This window comes from Myotis lucifugus, unplaced genomic scaffold, assembly GCF_000147115.1.
Source record: "Myotis lucifugus unplaced genomic scaffold, Myoluc2.0 scaffold_19, whole genome shotgun sequence".
NCBI lineage: Eukaryota > Metazoa > Chordata > Mammalia > Chiroptera > Vespertilionidae > Myotis > Myotis lucifugus.
Window position 1 is genome coordinate 11,556,089 of NW_005871067.1, and position 17,685 is coordinate 11,573,773.

At 44.7% G+C, this 17,685-nt stretch overlaps 1 pseudogene; it reads right to left on the reverse strand.

Annotated features, from left to right (window-relative positions):
- Positions 1 to 16,784: 16,784 nt before the first annotated feature.
- Positions 16,785 to 17,408, reverse strand: LOC106696560 (annotated as a pseudogene).
- Positions 17,409 to 17,685: the final 277 nt, after the last annotated feature.

The following is a 17,685-nucleotide window of genomic DNA, read 5'->3' on the forward strand; positions in this document are numbered from 1 at the left end:
GACTGTGAGAGGCACAGGCCGGGCTGAGGGATTCCCCCCACCCCCAGTGCACGAATTTCGTGCACCGGGCCTCTAGTCTCTATATATAAAAGGCTAATATGCAAAGTGTCCCCTCAGGAGTTCGACTGGGAGTCCAGGAGTTTAATTGCTCACTATGACGTGCACTGACCACCAGGGGGCGGCGTGGAACGAAGGAAGGCCCTGGCTGGCAGTCGCAGCTGGGGAAGGAAGGGCACAGCTGGCAGCTGCAGCCAGGGAAGGAAGGCCAGCAGTTGGGAAGAAAGCCTCAGTGGGCAGCCAGAAGGCCCCAATCGACCCTGATTGCTGGCCAGGCTTAGGGACCCTACCCATGCACAAATTTCATGCACCAAGCCTCTAGTTCTTAATAAATAGCAATACATTTCTTTACATGAATTCAATAAGACCTGTTTCCAATTGTAGCTATATTAACCAAGATAAAAACTAATAATAGGACTGCTTATAGCAGCCATGCCTTTGTCACCTTTTGCAGGACTTGGTCCATCCAGCTTTCTAAGGGAATCTCTTACAACTCACACGGGCAGGCCGTTATCGAACATGCCCATTCAACATTAAAGAGTATACTAGTAAAACAAAAAAGGGGGAATATGGGACTCAAGGACCCAATGAATTATTAACATGGAGGAGAGGATATGCGTGTGTTTCTACCCTCACAGGGCCACTGTGGATTCGAACTTGTCTGATTAAACCCTATGGCATGGCACGGTGACTGCCAGAACTCCTCTGGCCACTACAGTATAACTTTTACTAATAATCTTAATGACAATAGCCTGATTTGCACCACTCACCCCTATGTCTTTGTTATGGGCCCCAAACTACTAATAAACCATAGTTCATCTTTTCTAGTACAGGTTGAAGAAGGAGCTTATTTTACATCCTGTATTACCACCCAGAACATTACTTCATTGAACATCAACACTATTATGGTACTTAGAAAACAAGCAGAAATCCTAATACCTGTTAATCTCACCAGGAAATGGCAAGGCTCATCAGCTATCGAAGTCTTAGAAAAATCATTGAGCTAATTATGGCCCAAAAGATTTTTGAGAATGTTCATTACAGCCATCATCTTAGCTGCTGTTAGTCTTACTACTGCCAGCATCGCTGTGGTGGCCCTTTCTGAGTCTGTGCAGACTGCCACACTGTAGACAATATGGCCTATAATGTAACTAGGGAATTCACTATACAACAGGACATAGATAAAAAAAATATTAGCTAGACTACAGGCGATAGAGGCAGCTATTGAATATCTAGGGGAAAGACAGGATGCTATAGCATACAGGCAATGCTTAATTGTGATTGGGAGCATAAGCACATATGTATCACCCCTTAAAATGGAACAGTAGTCACCATCAGTGGATTGACATTAAAAAGCATCTATGGGGGGACAACCAAGATGGCGGCATAGGTAAACACCTGTACTTGCTGCCTCTCACAACCACATCAAAACTACAACTAAAAAAGAAAACAAATATCATCCAGAAACACGGGAAAGCTGGCTGAGTGGAAGTTCTACAACTAAAAGGAAAGAAAAAAGGGCATTGAGACTGGTAGGAAGTATGGAGGTGTGGAGTTGCGGAGGTGCAGAGGTGCGGAGGCATGCGTGAAATGGGCTGGCAAATGGGTGTACTGCTGTTTTTTTTCAATCAGGAGGGAGATACAAGCTCCTGATTGCTCTGAACTCCAGTTCCGGGCAAGACTCTGGGGACCCAGACTCATACAGGGAGAAACTGGACTGTCTGGCATTGGGCTGGAATGTGAGGGCGGCTTTCTCTCAGAGGTGCTTGCAGCAATAATTGTTCCTGCACAGGGCCGCGGGACACAAAGACCCGGGACCTCTCCAGTGCAGGGCTGACTGGCAGCCATTGCTGTTTGCTCCACCCTGGTGATTCCCTGAGACCCCGCCCCACCCAATTTACAACCCCACCCAAGCTGTGCACATGGCTTTTGCATATGAATGGCCTGTCCTTTTGTAGCCTAAAACCTAACAAACTGCAGCTGGGTCAGAGAGCTCCAATGCTTCCAAAAGAAGGCTCAAGGCCTGGCAGCAGCAGCCTGCCTTGCTTCACAGCTGGGTGTCATATGGGCACTTCCAAACCCCAAACAAAGAGGAGGAATCTGCAGATCTTTCTGTACCTCCTGCTGGGTGGCCTCAGGCAGTGGCTGACTTTGCACTTCCTTGGAGATCCAAGAGCCATTGTACCCAGTGGTCAGTTTGAGACCATACCAGATTACATCTCTTCACATCCATTAGTGACACACTCAAGTGGCAGACTCGGTGAGCACCAAAGCCCCACTGAAGCAAGTCCTGCCTCATAAGGGTGTCTCAAGCACAGCAGTTCTTTCATTGTAGACACAGCAGGTTCTCACAGCCAATTGGCCTGGAGGTCAATTCCTCCCAGTGATACCAACAGCAATCAAGGCTTAACTACAACAAGACTGTGTACACAGCCCACAAAGGAGTGCACTAAGAGTGTCCACCTCAGGTGATTGGGGAGGCTGAGCCACTGAGCCCTATAGGAAACCTACCACACAAGGCCACTCTGTCAACACAGGGAAGCAGCCAAAATGCGGAGTCAAAGAAACATGTCACAAATGAAAGAAATGGATGAAAGCAAGCTACTGGATATAGAGTTCAAAACCACGATTATAAGGTTACTCAAGAATCTTGTAGAAACCTCCAAGAAATTTAGTGAAACCTTCAAGGATATGAAAAAGGACCAATTAGAAATTAAGCATACACTGACTGAAATAAATTATAATATACAGAAATCCAACATCAAACTAGAGCAGTGATGGTGAACCTATGAACACATTTTTTTTGGTTGATTTTTCTTTGTTAAATGGCATTTAAATATATAAAATAAATATCAAAAATATAAATCTTTGTTTTACGATGGTTGCAAATATCAAAAAATTTCTATATGTGACATGGAACCAGAGTTAAGTTAGGGTTTTTCAAAATGCCGACACGCTGAGCTCAAAAGGTTCTCCATCACTGAACTAGAGGATCCCAAGAATCAAGGCAAAGATTTGAAATACAAAGAAGCAAAAAACACCCAACCAGAAAAGCAAAAGGAAAGAAGAATCCAAAAATATGAAGATAATGCAAGGAGCCTCTGGGACAACTTCAAGCGTACCAAAATCCGAATTATGAGGGGGTGCCAGAAGAAGAGAGAGAGCGAGATATTAAAAACCTATTTGAAGAAATAATGACAGAAAACTTCCCCTACCTGGTGAAAGAAATAGACATACAAGTCCAGGAAGCACAGAGAGTCCCAAACAAGAGGAATCCAAAGAGGACCACACCGAGACACATCATAATTAAAATGCCAAGGGCAAAAGAAAAAAAGAGAGAATCTTAAAAGCAGCAAGAGAAAAACAGTTAGTTACCTACAAGGGAGTACCCATACGACTGTCAGCTGATTTCTCAACAGAAACGATGCAGGCCAGAAGGGAGTGGGAAGAAATATTCAAAGTGATGAATAGCAAGAACCTATAACCAAGATTACTCTACCCAGTAAAGCTATCATTTAGAATTGAAGGTCAGATAAAGAGCTTCACAGACAAGAAAAAATGCTAAAGGAGTTCATTACCACCGAACCAACATTATATGAAATGCTGAAGGGTAAGAAGAGGAAGAAGAAAAAGGTAAAGATAAAAATTATGAACAAAATCACAACAAATACATATCTATCAACAAGTGAATCTAAAAATCAAGTGAATAAAAAATCTGATGAACAGAATAAACTGGTTAATATAATAGAATCAGGGGCATAGAAAGGGAGTGGACTGACAATTCTTGGGGGGAAGGGGGTGTTCAGGGTGAGGGAAGAGATTGGACAAAAATCTTACACCTATGGACGACGACAGTGGGGGAGTAGTAAGGACATGGCGTGGGGTGGGGTGGGAACTGGGTGGAGGGGAGCAATGGGGGTGAAAAAGAGGAACAACTGTAATAATCTGAACAATAAAGATTTATTAAAAATATATTTAAATTTTTTTAAAAAAATCTATGGGGAGTCTTTCATGATAACCTTATTGAAGAAGTAAACATGTTGCAAATGCAAACTAGAGAGTCCTTACTTGCTATCAATAAACATGGAAAACAGACTACTGCTTGGAATACAGTAAAGGAGCATTTGGAGTGGATAGACCATACCACATAGTTTCCCAAAATCAATTCGTACCTGATTGGACTAACCATTGCTGTCATTGTAATTTTCTTTGTTTTTCTTATAGTCTACAAAATCAGAACTCAATCAGTGAATGCGCTTTGTGGACCCAGACATTCCAAAGCAGAAAGTTTTTCACCTCCCTCTGTTTTCTACAGCCAGCAAAACAAAAAGGGGGCAGATGTGGGGAAGCATGGGACTTGGTTGGAAAGTCTCTAAGGAGGATTCTCTGAAAGATCGGGGGCCTCTTAGGGAGACCTTGCTGAAGGCAGTAGCCCCTACTTTGACTTTTCCAAACAAGTCCGACACCTGGGTGTTTTACTGGAATCTCTATGTTTAGTCTTTTATTTTTTTATTTTTATTTTTTAATATATTTTATTGATTTTTTACAGAGAGGAAGGGAGAGAGATAGAGAGTTAGAAACATCGATGAGAGAGGAACATCGATCAGCTGCCTCCTGCACGTCCCCCACTGGGGATGTGCCCGCAACCCAGGCACATGCCCTTGACCGGAATCGAACCCGGGACCTTTCAGTCCGCAGGCTGATGCTCTATCCACTGAGCCAAACCGGTTTCGGCTATGTTTAGTCTTTTAGACCCAACCTTGTAGAAGCATGTGCTTTCTCAAGTAGACTTACCCTGCTGATTGTATCTAGAGGTTAATTTTAGTTCAAGCTGTTGTTAAAATAAAAGCCTAAGGAGGCAGGCAATCGTTACTGTTTGGGTTCCTAAAGCCAAACAAGACCCTTAGCCTTCTCTTTCACAGAAACGTGTGTCAGAGTAATCTATTCATCCGCCGCTCAGGGTCTGCTGGTCAGACCTAGGCAAGTTCAGTTTGAATAATATTATTATATTTAAAATCTTTTTTTTTCTTGAAATATTTATGTTTATTGCATGTTATATTATTATATTTAAAATTGTTTATCTGGAGATATTAAAGTTTATTGCATGTAACATTATTATATTTAAATTTTTTTCTTGAAATATTAATATTTATTGCATGTAAATGGCTAATTATTTTGTATGTATAATCTGGTAATAGATTTAGTTTGTATATTGTAACAAAAAATATAATAAAGTGTTAAAAAAAGAAAAAAACAAAACAACAACAACAAAAAAAGAAAACAAAATTCCTAGAATTGTATTTTCACCATTAGGCTGAGACCTGCCATATTTAATTGGGTGTGACAGCTATATCCTCATTTGCATCTGTACTAATTAATCAGAGTTGCTCCAAAACAACCAATCAGAACATGTGATTCTGATGAATCAGGACCGTGTTATTTGGACCAATAAAACTGTGTAGATATGGATTTTTCATTTGCATAAAAATGGACCTATCAGCCCTGCTGGCCAGGCTCAATGGTTGAGATTGACCTATGAACCAGGTGGTCACAGTGCGATTCTGGTTAGGTCATAGGTAGGCTTGATGCCCAGTGTGGGGCGTGCAGGAGGCAACCAATCAATGATTCTGTCTCATCATTGATGTTTTTATCTCTCTCTTTCCCTTCCTCTTTGAAATTAATAAAATATAATTTTTATAAATGGACCAATCAGGGGACTAGTGCAGGCAATTTATGTTGTGGTCCTTCCCTTTTTTTCAGGGGTAGCAAAATTTCAGTTGTTTCTGGAGACTGCATTTCCCTGGTTAGCAAACTGTTTACCTGAATAAAGTTTCTCTTTACAGCACCCAAATTGGAGAACTTTTGGCAATGGATTGGTGACAGGGACCTTTTGTTGACATCTGTAAAATTAACAAACAGTGAATGGAGCCCTGATTAACATTAGTTGACAATTTGCATGGTGTAATATTCCTACCACGGTGGTTTTAGGCTACTAAGGTGACATCACTGAAGGTGGGTGAGAGGGGAGCCTTGCAACCCAGTATCATAAGGCATTTCCACTGGCAGATCCAAGAGCAGCAAGAAGATTTAGGGCGCAGGCAAAAGTAAAATAATTAGGAATGGATGAGTTTTGAGTATTTGTTCCTTTTGTTTTTAATACAAAAGTTCTATGATTTAATATTAGTAATGACCGTGCCTGGAAAATTGCTTGCCAAATTCCTGATGGTGTGTCTTTTGACTTTCAGGAAACAGAGTAAGAGATTGTAAGCAGCACCCACACATCAATATCACTGAACTTGTTTACCTGTTTTCCTGATGACAGACATGGACTCAATTCAGTTTTTACCTATTATCAATAAAACTGTTATGGGCATTACTGTATAGTTCTTTGCATAAACGTATGCTTTCATTTCTGTTTGGTAGGTACATAAATTTGCTGGATGATAGGATAGGTGTATGTTTAATTTTTTTTAAAGAAATCAAAAGACCTTTTGCTAAATTGAAAATACCATTTTACACTCCCATAAAAAGTGTGAGATTTTTATTTATTTTAATTTAATTGTAGAATGTGTGATATTCATAGTTAAAATAAAAAACAAACCTTGAAAATTATCTTTCTCATATACTGTGCTCATGGATTAAAAGAATTAACATCATAAAAATGTCTAAATCAATCTGCAGATTCAATGCAATCCCTATCAAAATACCAATGGCATTTTCACAGAACTAGAACAAATAATCCTAAAACTTATATTATAGAATACCCCTGAAACCTATATAATTTTATTAACCAATGTCACCCCAATAAATTCAATTTAAAAATGCTAATATATATGTGGAATCACAAGATATCCCAAACAGCCAAAACAATTTTAAGAAAGAAGAACAAAGCTGTTACCATTATCAAACCGTAAGTCTAAGGTAATCAAAACAGCATGGTACTGGCATAAAACAGACACAAGGGAACAAAACAGAGGACCCAGAAATAAACCAATGCCTATATGGTCAATTAATCTATGACAAAGCAGGCATAAATATATAATGGGTTAAAGACACTCTATTCCATAAGTGGTTTTGGAAAACTGGTAAGACATATGCAAAATAATAAAATGAATCCCTTTCTTTCAACATACGCAAGAATAAACTCAAAATGAATTAAAGACTTAAATGTATGACCTAAACCATAAAACTTGTAGAAAACAAAACATAGATAGGTATTAGACTTTGTGACATTGTTCTTAGTAATAGTAATACATTGTTCTTAGTAATCTGCTCTGGCAATGGAAACAAAAGAAAAATAAATCAGTAGAACTACATAAACCTAAAGGGTTTTGCACACTGTGAAAACTATTAACAAAATGAGAAGACAACCTATTGAATGAGAGAAGATATTTTCCATGATACATCTGATAAGGGGTTAAAATCCAAAATTTATTTTAAATTCATGCAACTTAGCACCAAAAAAACAGTCTGATTAAAAAATGAGCAGAGGACTTGAATAGACATACCTCCAAAGAGAAAAGAGAGATGGCCTATCTATAATAATAAAAGAGTAATATGCAAATCAACTGAACGACCAAACAGCAGAATGACTGCTTGGACGACCTTCCAGATGACAATGCTATGACACGCACTGGCACCAGGCCAGCCAAGGCAGGTGCAATTGGTCGGGGGGGCCCAGCCATTGCCCGATGATCGCCCTACAGAGGGAGGCCCAGACCACTGGCCAGCAGGACAATTGATGCGGGGGGTGGGGGGGTGTGCTCTGCGATTGCCCCAAAGAGTGCGGTGCTGCGGCAAGGCCTCCCTTTGTGTGCCGATGGATCATGGAGCCCCAGCCAGGTGGGCAGGGCCTTCGTCTGTGCAGTGATCAATTGCAGAACCCTGGCTGGGTGGGTGGGGTCTCCCTCTGCTGGGCAATCGATCGCAGAGCCCTGCAATCAATTGCCCCAAAGACAGAGGCACAAGCCACCTGGCCGGTGGCCACAGAGGGAGGCCCAGGCCAGCCAAGAGACCTCACCCCATGCCTGTCGCCCGCAGAGAGAGGTGACTAGTGTTGGGGGTGGGGCAGCACTGCAAAGATGGCAAGCAATGGCAGCGGTGGGGTGCCGGAAGCCGGTCCATCCTTGCTGCTTGACACAGTCGCTGCAGGAAAGAAACATCTGCACAGCATATGTTTCAAGGGACCTGGCATATATAGCATATTGTTCTTAATATGTTTGCTCTCCTTAGCGCCATGTGTTTTAACCAAGGTCACCTCTCTGAGAAAGGTTGTTTCCCAGGTGGGGATTTTTCCCTGAGGTTAGGGAGGGGATACAAACCCTTAACTAAGTGCCAGGCGGGTAGTTAATCACTTTAACTACAAACAATCACGCTTAAGCTACATAATCTTTACTCCCTGGAATGGAGATAAGAAACGCCCTAACCTTTGCAATAGAAATTGACAGGATTAAAATCAACTGGTATAAATACAGATGTAACAAGACAATAAACATCAGATCCTAACCAGAACTTGGCTGGAGATCCTGGCTAGAGGTCCTGACTAGGCTGCTGATCAACTGAACGCTGTCTCCGTGTCATTCCTTCTTCGCCGACTCCGTCTACACCTTTGGGGACCCCTGGACCTGCTGGGGTTGGACCCCAGCACTGGGGGTGGGGCCAGCTGCTGGTAGCCAGGGGAAGAAAAGCCCCAATAGGCCCTGATTGCTGACCAGGCCTAGGGACCCTAGCCGAGGGGTCCTGGATTGTGAGAGCGCACAGGCATGAATTTTGTGCACTGGGCCTCTAGTCTAATCTAATAAAACAGAAACATGCAAATTGACCGCACCTATGCTATGCCCCAAACCACGCCCACCAGCCAATCAGAGCGACTATATGCAAATTAACCCAACCAAGATGGCGGCCGGCAGCCACAAAGCTAGAGCAAGCAGGAGGCTTGGTTGCCCCGGCGATGGAGGAAGCCAAGCTTCCTGCCTGACCTGGCCGGCTGTGGCCTCCGCTCAAGGCAACAAAGTTTCAATTATAGAAGATAAATAAATCCCAGATACCTGCTTCCAGCCAGCCTCCACTGGGAGCTTGTATGGCTGGGGGGCTGTGGCCAGCCTGCAAACAGCCACCAACCCCTCACCCAGGATGGCAACACCCTCATGGGGTGAGGGTCCCCGCTGAGGGGATTGGCCAGCCTGCAAACAGCCATCAGCCCCTCACCCAGACTGGCCAGGCACCCCAGCAGGACTCCCCCACCCTGAATGGTGTGTGGCCAGCCTGAAAATGGCCCTCAGCCCCCCACCCAGGCTGGCCAGGCACCCCAGTGGGGACCCCCACACTGAAGGGGCTGTGGTCAGCCTGCAAACAGCCATCAGCCCCTCACTCAGGCTGGCCAGGCACCCCAGCGGGGACCCCCACACTGAAGGGGCTGTGGCCAACCTGCAAACAGCCATCAGCCACTCACCCAGGCTGGCCAGGCATCCCAACAGGGACACCCCACGCTGAAGGCGCTGTGGCCAGCTGGCAAACACCCATCAGCCCCTCACCCAGGCTGGCCCACACTCTCATGGGGGTGAGGGGTCCCAGCTTGGGGGGCTTGGGCCAGCCCTGCAAAACAGGCCATCAGCCACTCACCCCAGGGCTGGGCCAGGCCACCCCCAGTTGGGGACTCCCCACCCCTTGAAGGGGGGTGTGGACCAGGCCTGCAAAACAGCCCATTCAGCCCCCTCACCCAGGGCTGGCCAGGCACCCCCAAGCTGGGACCCCCCACCCTGATCTGGGGACAACCCTTTCAGGGCAAACCCAGCCCGGCCCCCCACCTGGTCCACCCAGGCCTTCTATCCCTATATAATAAAAGGGTAATAATGCAAATTGACCCCTAAACAGCAGGAACGACTGGGAAATGAACTGGGTCACCATGACACACACTGACCACCAGGGGGAAGACGCTCAATGCAGGAGCTGCCCCCTGGTGGTCAGTGCACTCCCACAGGGGGAGCTCTGCTCAGCCACAAGCCAGGCTGATGACTGCCAGTACAGTGGTGGTGGTGGGAGCCTCTCCCGCCTCCTCAGCAGCGCTAAGGATGTTCGACTGCAGCTTAGGCCTGCTCCCCGCTGGCAAGTGGACATCCCCCAAGGGCTGCCGGGCTGCCAGAGGGATGTCTGACTGCCAGCTTAGGCCCAATCCCCCGGGGAGCGGGCCTAAGCCAGCAGGTGGTCATGCCCCAAAGGGTCCCAGACTGCGAGAGGGCACAGGCCGGGCCGAGGAACCCCCTGAGTGCACAAATTTTTGTGCACCGGGCCTCTAGTCTATATAATAAAAGCCTAAGCGAGCCCTGGCTGGTTTGGCTCAGTGGATGAGGTGTCAGCCTGTGGACTGAAGGGTCCCACTTTTGATTCCAGTCAGGGGCACATACCCTGGTTGTGGGCTCCATCTCCAGTGGGGGTCTGCAGGAGGCAGCCGATCGATGATTCTCTCTCATCATTGATGTTTCTAACTCTCCCCTCTCCCTTCCTCTCTGAAATCAATAAAAATATTTAAAAAAAGAAAAGAAAAAAAAGCCTAAGAGACCATTATGGTGGAACAACCAGAATGACCGGTCACTATCAAATGCACTGACCACAAGGGGGCAGACACTCAATGCAGGAGCTGCCCCCTGGTGGTCAGTTCACTCCCACAGCGGGAGCGCTGCTCAGCCAGAAGCACAGCGATGGTGGCAGGAACCACTCCTACCTCCACGGCAACCCTAAGGAGCAGCAAGCTGACCGGTAAGGAGCAGCGAGCAGGAGGGCGGTAAGGAGCAAGGGGTCCCAGACATTCCCCGAGGGGTTCCGGACTGCGAGAGGGTGCAGGCTGGGCTGAGAAACACCCCTGCCCCCAGTGCACGAAATCATGCACCAGGCCTCTTAGTAAACATAAAAAGATGCACATCGTCACTAATCATTAGGGAAATGCAAATTAAAACCACAATGAGATATCATGTCCAACTTGTCAGAATGACTATTATTAATAAATCAAAAAATAACAAGTGAAAATATATGTTGTTTTTACTGGTATACAATTGCAGAAAGTTTTAAATACCCAAGAAATGGCCCTGATCGGTTTGGCTCAGTGGCTAGAGTGTCGGCCTGTGGACTAAAAGGTCCCAGGTTTGATTCCGGTCAAGGGCAACTACGTTGGTTGCAGGCACATCCCCAGTGAGGGGTGTGCAGGAGGAAGCTGATTGATGTTTCTCTCATTGATGTTTCTCTCATTGATGTTTCTCTCATTGATGTTTCTCTCTATCCCTCTTCCTTCCTCTCTGTAAAAAAATCAATAAAATATATTTTTTTAAAAAAAGATCCAAGAAAAGAAAAACAGTGATTGCCTGCAGTGAGGCTAGGTACAGAGTATGCCCTGAGCAAATGAGAAACATGAATGAAAGGATAATTTTCTTTTTCTTAATTTTGTAAAAATTTATTTGTCAATTATAATTGACATAAATATTATATTGGTTTCTAGTGTAGAAGATAGTGATGTGGAGAAAAGGGAACCCTCATATACTTTTGGTAGGAATGTAAATTGGTGTAGCCACTATGGAAAATAGTATGGCGTTTCCTCAAAAAATTAAAAATAGAACTATTGAAACGGAATTTTTAGATCAGAACACATGGTATTCCTCTGGGCAGACTGATTCCCGGGCTTTTTGTCCGTGGGAATCGAAGAATGAAAACCTCAAATGGAAGGTGGTATAGCAAAGGTGAAAATTTATTGAGGAACAAGTACAGACTCCCACTTGGGGAGAGGGAAAGAGTCCCACTGAGTTTCTTTTCCCTATGGCTTATAAAGGCTATGGATCCTGGTGCCTTGATATCCCCTCTGATTGGTCACTATATCCTTGGACTGGTTTATAGTAACTTCTGAGCTCAAAGGTCCCCTCCTTTCTTATTGTTTTCCTATTCCCTTTGGGCTTTCTTCTCCTTTTGGATGAGGGGCTTCCTTCCCTTTATTTTATAAATATAAACCTTCTCCTGTTCCCAGCTCCCTCATTCTATGGAAATATACCTGTTGCAGCTTTTCAGCTTCCTTATTCTATGGAAATATACCTTCTGCTACTCTGCAGCCCTGTGTTTCTTCCATGGTCTCCTTAACTTCTAACATTTCTAAAATTTCCTAAAACTTGTCTTTTTCACCCCTAAAAATTCCTGTTTCACTATCATATGACCCAAATTCCACTTATGGGTATATTCTGAAGGAATATTAAACACTAATTAAAAAAATAAATGCACCCCTGTATTCATTGCAGCATTGTTTAAATAACCAAGACTTGTCCATCAATAGATGATGGATAAACACACATGGAATATAAACAATGGAATGTTATTCAGCCATAAAAAGAATGAAATCTTGCCATTTGCAACAGCATGGGTGGAATGATAGGGAATTTTGCTAAGTAAAATAAGTCAGACAGAGAAAGACAAATACCATATGATTTCACTTATGTGGAATCTAAAAAACAAAATAAATAAACAAACAAAACAGAAACAAACTCACAGATACAGAGAAAAAAACTGATGGTTGCCAGATGGGAGGGCAGTTGCCAAGATGGGTGAAAAAGGCAAAAGGGATTAAAAAATACAATTGCCAGTTATAAAAATAGTTATGGGGATATAAAGTACAGCATAGGAAGTATAGCCATTAATATTGTAATAACTATGTATGGTGTCAAATGGACACTAGATTTATTGGGGTAATCAGTTTGTAAGTTATATAAAAATCTAATCACTATCTTGTACACCTGAAACTAATATAATATTATATGTCAATTCTAAATGACAAATACTTTTTACAAATTTTTTTTTAAAAAAGAAAATTATCTTCTCACCCCTGTTTTTCATTTGCTCAGGGCCCACTCTGTACCTAGCCTCACTGCAGGTAATCACTGTCATTAGTTTATTGGATTTTTAAAACTATTGTTGCATTTGTATATGAGTAAAAACAAACATATATTTTCATTTCTCCCTTTTTATACAATGCTTTTTAAAAATTGATTTTTAAAGAGTAAGAAAGGGAGAGAGAGAGAGACATTGATGTAAGAGTGAAACATTGGTCTTGCCTACATGCCCCTGAAATGGAATTTTTGGACTGGAACCCGGATTCTTTGTCCGCTGGAATCGAAGAATGAATCCACGGACAGAGAGTAGTATAGCAAAGGTGGAGATTTATTGAAGAACAAGTATAGACTCTCACATGGGGAGAGGGAAAGAGTCCCACAGAATGGACTCCCACATGGGGAGGGGGAAAGGTTCCCACTGAGTTATTTTTCCCTATGGCTTATAAGGGCTGCAGATCCTGGTGCCTTGATATCCCCTCTGATTGGTCACTATTCCCTTAGACTGGTTACTATAGTAACTCCTAGGCTCAAAGATTGAAACTCATATGGGACATGTGAGGTTCTCCCCCACTCCTTCCTTATTGTTTTCCTATTCCCTTTGGGCTTTCTTCTTCTTCTGGATGAAGGGTTTCTTCTCTTTATTTTGTAAATTAGGCCATTTGTTGTTCCAGCTCCCTCATTCTATGGAAATGTACCTGTTGCAGCTTTTCAGCTTCCCTATTCTATGGAAATATACCTTCTGCTGCTCTGTAGCCCTGTACTTCCTCCATGGTCCCCTTAATTTCCAAAATTTCTAAAATTTCCTAAACCTGTCCTATTTTAGCCCTAAAATTCCTATTTCACCCCCTACTGGGTATCAAGCCCCAAACCTGAGCATATGCCCTTCCTGGGAATCAAATTGGCAGCCCTTCAGTGCAGGGGATGATGCCCAACCAACTGAGCCAAACTGGCCAGGGCTTGAAATGTTTTTTGTTTGTTTGTTTGTTTTATATTAATTGTTTTATTGCTTAAAGTATTACAAAGAGTATTACATATATCTCCTTTTTTTCCTGCCCTTAATAATCCCTCGGCCTCCCCTCCCCCCCAGTGTCTTATGTCCATTGGTTATGCTTATATGTGTTTTGCCCAGATTTCAAGACCCCCCACAGAACCACCAGGGAGTGCCAAGTCCGATGCAAAAACATAGAGTCTTTTATTCAAGCTAGCTTGGTCCCCCTCTGCCTCCATTACTGGATGCGAGAGAGAGCCCGGAGTCCCAAGAGAACAAAGAATTTATAGGGCTTGGGGTCGGGGAGTGGGGGCACACTTGGACCACTGATTTGGCCAATTCCAGTTGGTTGAGTGAGGGCCAGGGGCTAGTGATGCAAGGGCAGGGTGCAGTTAGGGTCTGGTTACACAAAGACAGTGGGGTGTTCAGCATACTTTCAGCCTTGAGTTTGTTTTCCCTTGCATTCCCATTGGCTGAGATAAGGGCAGGCTGAGTAACTGATACATTCAATGGCTTTTGCTGGAAGAGGAGTTAGGAACACAGCTATCAGTCCTGTTCTGTCGTTTCATTCCCCCCTTGTCTTGGAAATTCCAGCTCAATCATGAGACGGACTGCATTTCTATTTCACCTTCCGTTGCTAGAGGCCTGTACTGGGCTTGCAAAACCATCAACTGGACTACCCCTATGCGCTCTTTGACAAATCGGACTAGTCTGTTAATAATGCAAGGGCCGAAAGTCAACAGCATTAGGAGGATTACAAGGGGTCCTGGGAGGTCCGCTGTCTTCTTCAGGGTGATCTGCAGTGGGTGTGTCTGGTTAGAGGTCACCTAACACTCAGGCTCCCTGCTGTCCTGGGCACAGAAGGAGCTGGGCTTGTGACCTGGCAGAGACAAACTATAACAAATGGTCCAGTGGAAGGGAAAGAAATCATTTTAGCTTTAACAACTTCTATTGAAATAGAATTTTTCTTCTTAAAAATTCCTCTATGGCTATCAAAAAGCCAAATCAAGATGAATTTATCTACTGTATTCAATTTGGCCTGATGTTTGCATAAACACCACAAGAATGGTAACTGACTACCTTTGCTGGAATTTCATGATTGAATCTTAATGTGCCCCATAGGGTCAGGAAGCCAAGCCATCCAGCCGCCATCAGGCCTGCCTGCAGTATCTGCTGAGTTAGGTGAATCCCTCACCTGTAACAACTCCACCTGAGCCAACGCTCTAGGCTTTAAGGCCCATCTCAGTAGCCCTCCTACTCGTTGTGGCCCAGAGTGTGTGGGGGTTCTGCAGGGATGCAGAGGCATCCTTACTGCTCCCCTTCTACTCTGACCAACTGCCAGTGATGGTAGGGCATGGGCCTGACGCTCCAGCGCCAGCCATCTTCAGGGCTCCCAAGCAGGATACCAGGCTTTTTTTGTGTAACTCTTATTGGCTTCAAGTCTTCAGAGCTTAGACAGGTCTCTTTAAAACATGATACTCCAGTCAAAGGTTTTCATTAATAAAAACACTATTGGAAACCGGTCTTAATGAATTTATGCAAAGAAATGTATTTCCATGACTTATTTAACATTGCCAAATTTCGGAAGAATTACATAAGGAGAAAAACATACTGACCTGCTCTAAGATTTTCTGATTTTCCTTGCCAGTTCCTTTTCATGGAGTTATAACAAAACAGTAACTGCTGGATTTTTTTTTTTTATCAGTCCTCTCTAAGTACTTTGGCATAACTATTTACCCTCTGTTTAGGGAGGCAGAATGTAAATTATTTACTCTCTCTGGCTTATTGGCCTGTACTATTTGATTAATTTCCTTTTAACATTTCTCTTCTCCTTCTTATTACATACATAACCCTTCTACATTTAATACTTTTAAATTAGCCTTTAAACCTTCTTTCTATGTCCTTTAAAAATGCATAACTATGCCTCAAACCTTCTATTCCAAATAGGCTTTTCCCCAGGTTTCTACAGTTGAGGTTCATACCACCCCTGACATGGGCATGGTCATGCAGGCCTGCAAGACAGTATACAGGCTGCCGACTGTCAACTGTCTCTCAATAGAGACCAAAATCTGATGGGTATTTTTCATTGCCCAGTTGGGCACCTGCCCTCTTGGCACCTAGACACCCTTTACTTTTGGGGGTTCACCCCACATAGTCCCCTTCCAGGACAGCTAACACATAGCTATAACAATGTCCCTCAGTGTGGGAGACTGGATATTCGTCAGTTACAGCTACATTTAAACCTGTAAGAGAATTGAAGGCTAATACAATATATTAATACAGTGAAATATAATATTGGCACCATGGCCGCTTCAGGCAGCTAAATCTTCTGCTACTAAACATGACATATGGTAGGGCTATACAAACATTTTAGGGAGGTGACTAAAGTCTACTCTTGACCTTCCTATATAAGGCAAAATTGTCCTTGTCTCTTTGGAGCTATGTCCATGAAGATGCAGGCATCATCTGAGTCTACTATAGAATTTTCTGCAGGCTACTGTCAGGGCTGTGCATTGCGGCCAGTTCTTCTTTCTAGCTATAAACACAGTCTGTCCAATTTCCTTAAAATGTATTCTGGCACAGGAGAAAGTTGTTTTGCTGTACACAGGTAGCTTAACCCCTATACAACTGGGCTTGGACCTCTGCCCAGCAAACTGCAGTCTATAAGTTCAATATGCAGCTTCCAGTTCTCCTAACCCAACGAGGTTTTGGCCAGTCTCTGAGTCAGACTCCTCCTCTCTTGGAGAATTTCAAAGTCCTGATGGCTCCCAGGTCCAGGGAGAGTGCCCTTTTGTTAACCCTTAGGGCCCTGCTTTCTTGCCTTTCTACCAGTTCCCTTTGTGGCAGAGCAGCAACCAGGCCTGTTTCAAGGGAGTGCACTAGAAGGGGATATCAGCCCCTCTTGTGAGCCAGCTGCTCTGCCTAGGGTCTCCCAGGGGCCCGGCCAGAGTGTCCCCCAGCAAATCCTGGAAGCCGCTGCACTTTTGCAGTGGTATGGACTCAAGGAGGGAGTTCAGGAGCTGGGTGGCGATGGTGGCGTTGATGGCCTGGCACGTGGATACGAACGTGTACACCTTATGCATGCACTGGATGTAGCCGGCAGCGAAGCACTCGCTGGCTTCTGCCTGCAGCTGCTTGCGCCCGCAAGCCCTGCCCCGCAGCACTCCCGCAGCACATGCCACACCGTCAGCTCCAGCACCTCGGCGTTCTCCAGCTTAGCCTGCACCTGTGCCGGCGGGGGCGCCAGGTGGGGGAGGGAGGTGAGGCCAGGCAATGCCCTGACCCCTGTCCACCCCGCTCAGCAGCCCCTGGGCACCGGCCCGCCAGCCTCACCTCGGTTACCGCCAGCAGCTGCTGCAGCTCCTGTAGGCTCTCATTGATCCGGGGGGGTTGCTTCTTCTCCACCCAGGGGGCTTCCGGCCGGCCCCCCCCCCCCGCGCCTCCCAGCGGTCCTTATTCTCTCGGCTCACACAGTCCCCTCGGGGCGCTAGGGGCGACACCATAACCAGTACCGCCTGGAGCGTCGCGGGCACGCCCAGCGCCCTTAGCTGCACTGCCGGCAACAGCCCCTGTTCTCCCCACTCTCTCGCTGCTGCTTCTTCTTTCAGGGCCGCAGCGGGCAGCTCAGGCATTCAGCGCCCCCTTCTTTGACCTGGCTCTCAGGGGCTGAGTCTGCCTAGCAAAACAGTTCTAAATCACTAGGGCAGCTGCGGACTTTAGCTTTGTTCCTCCTCCGCTTTTCTCCTAGGAGTTTAGTTGTTTTTAACATATTAGAATTTT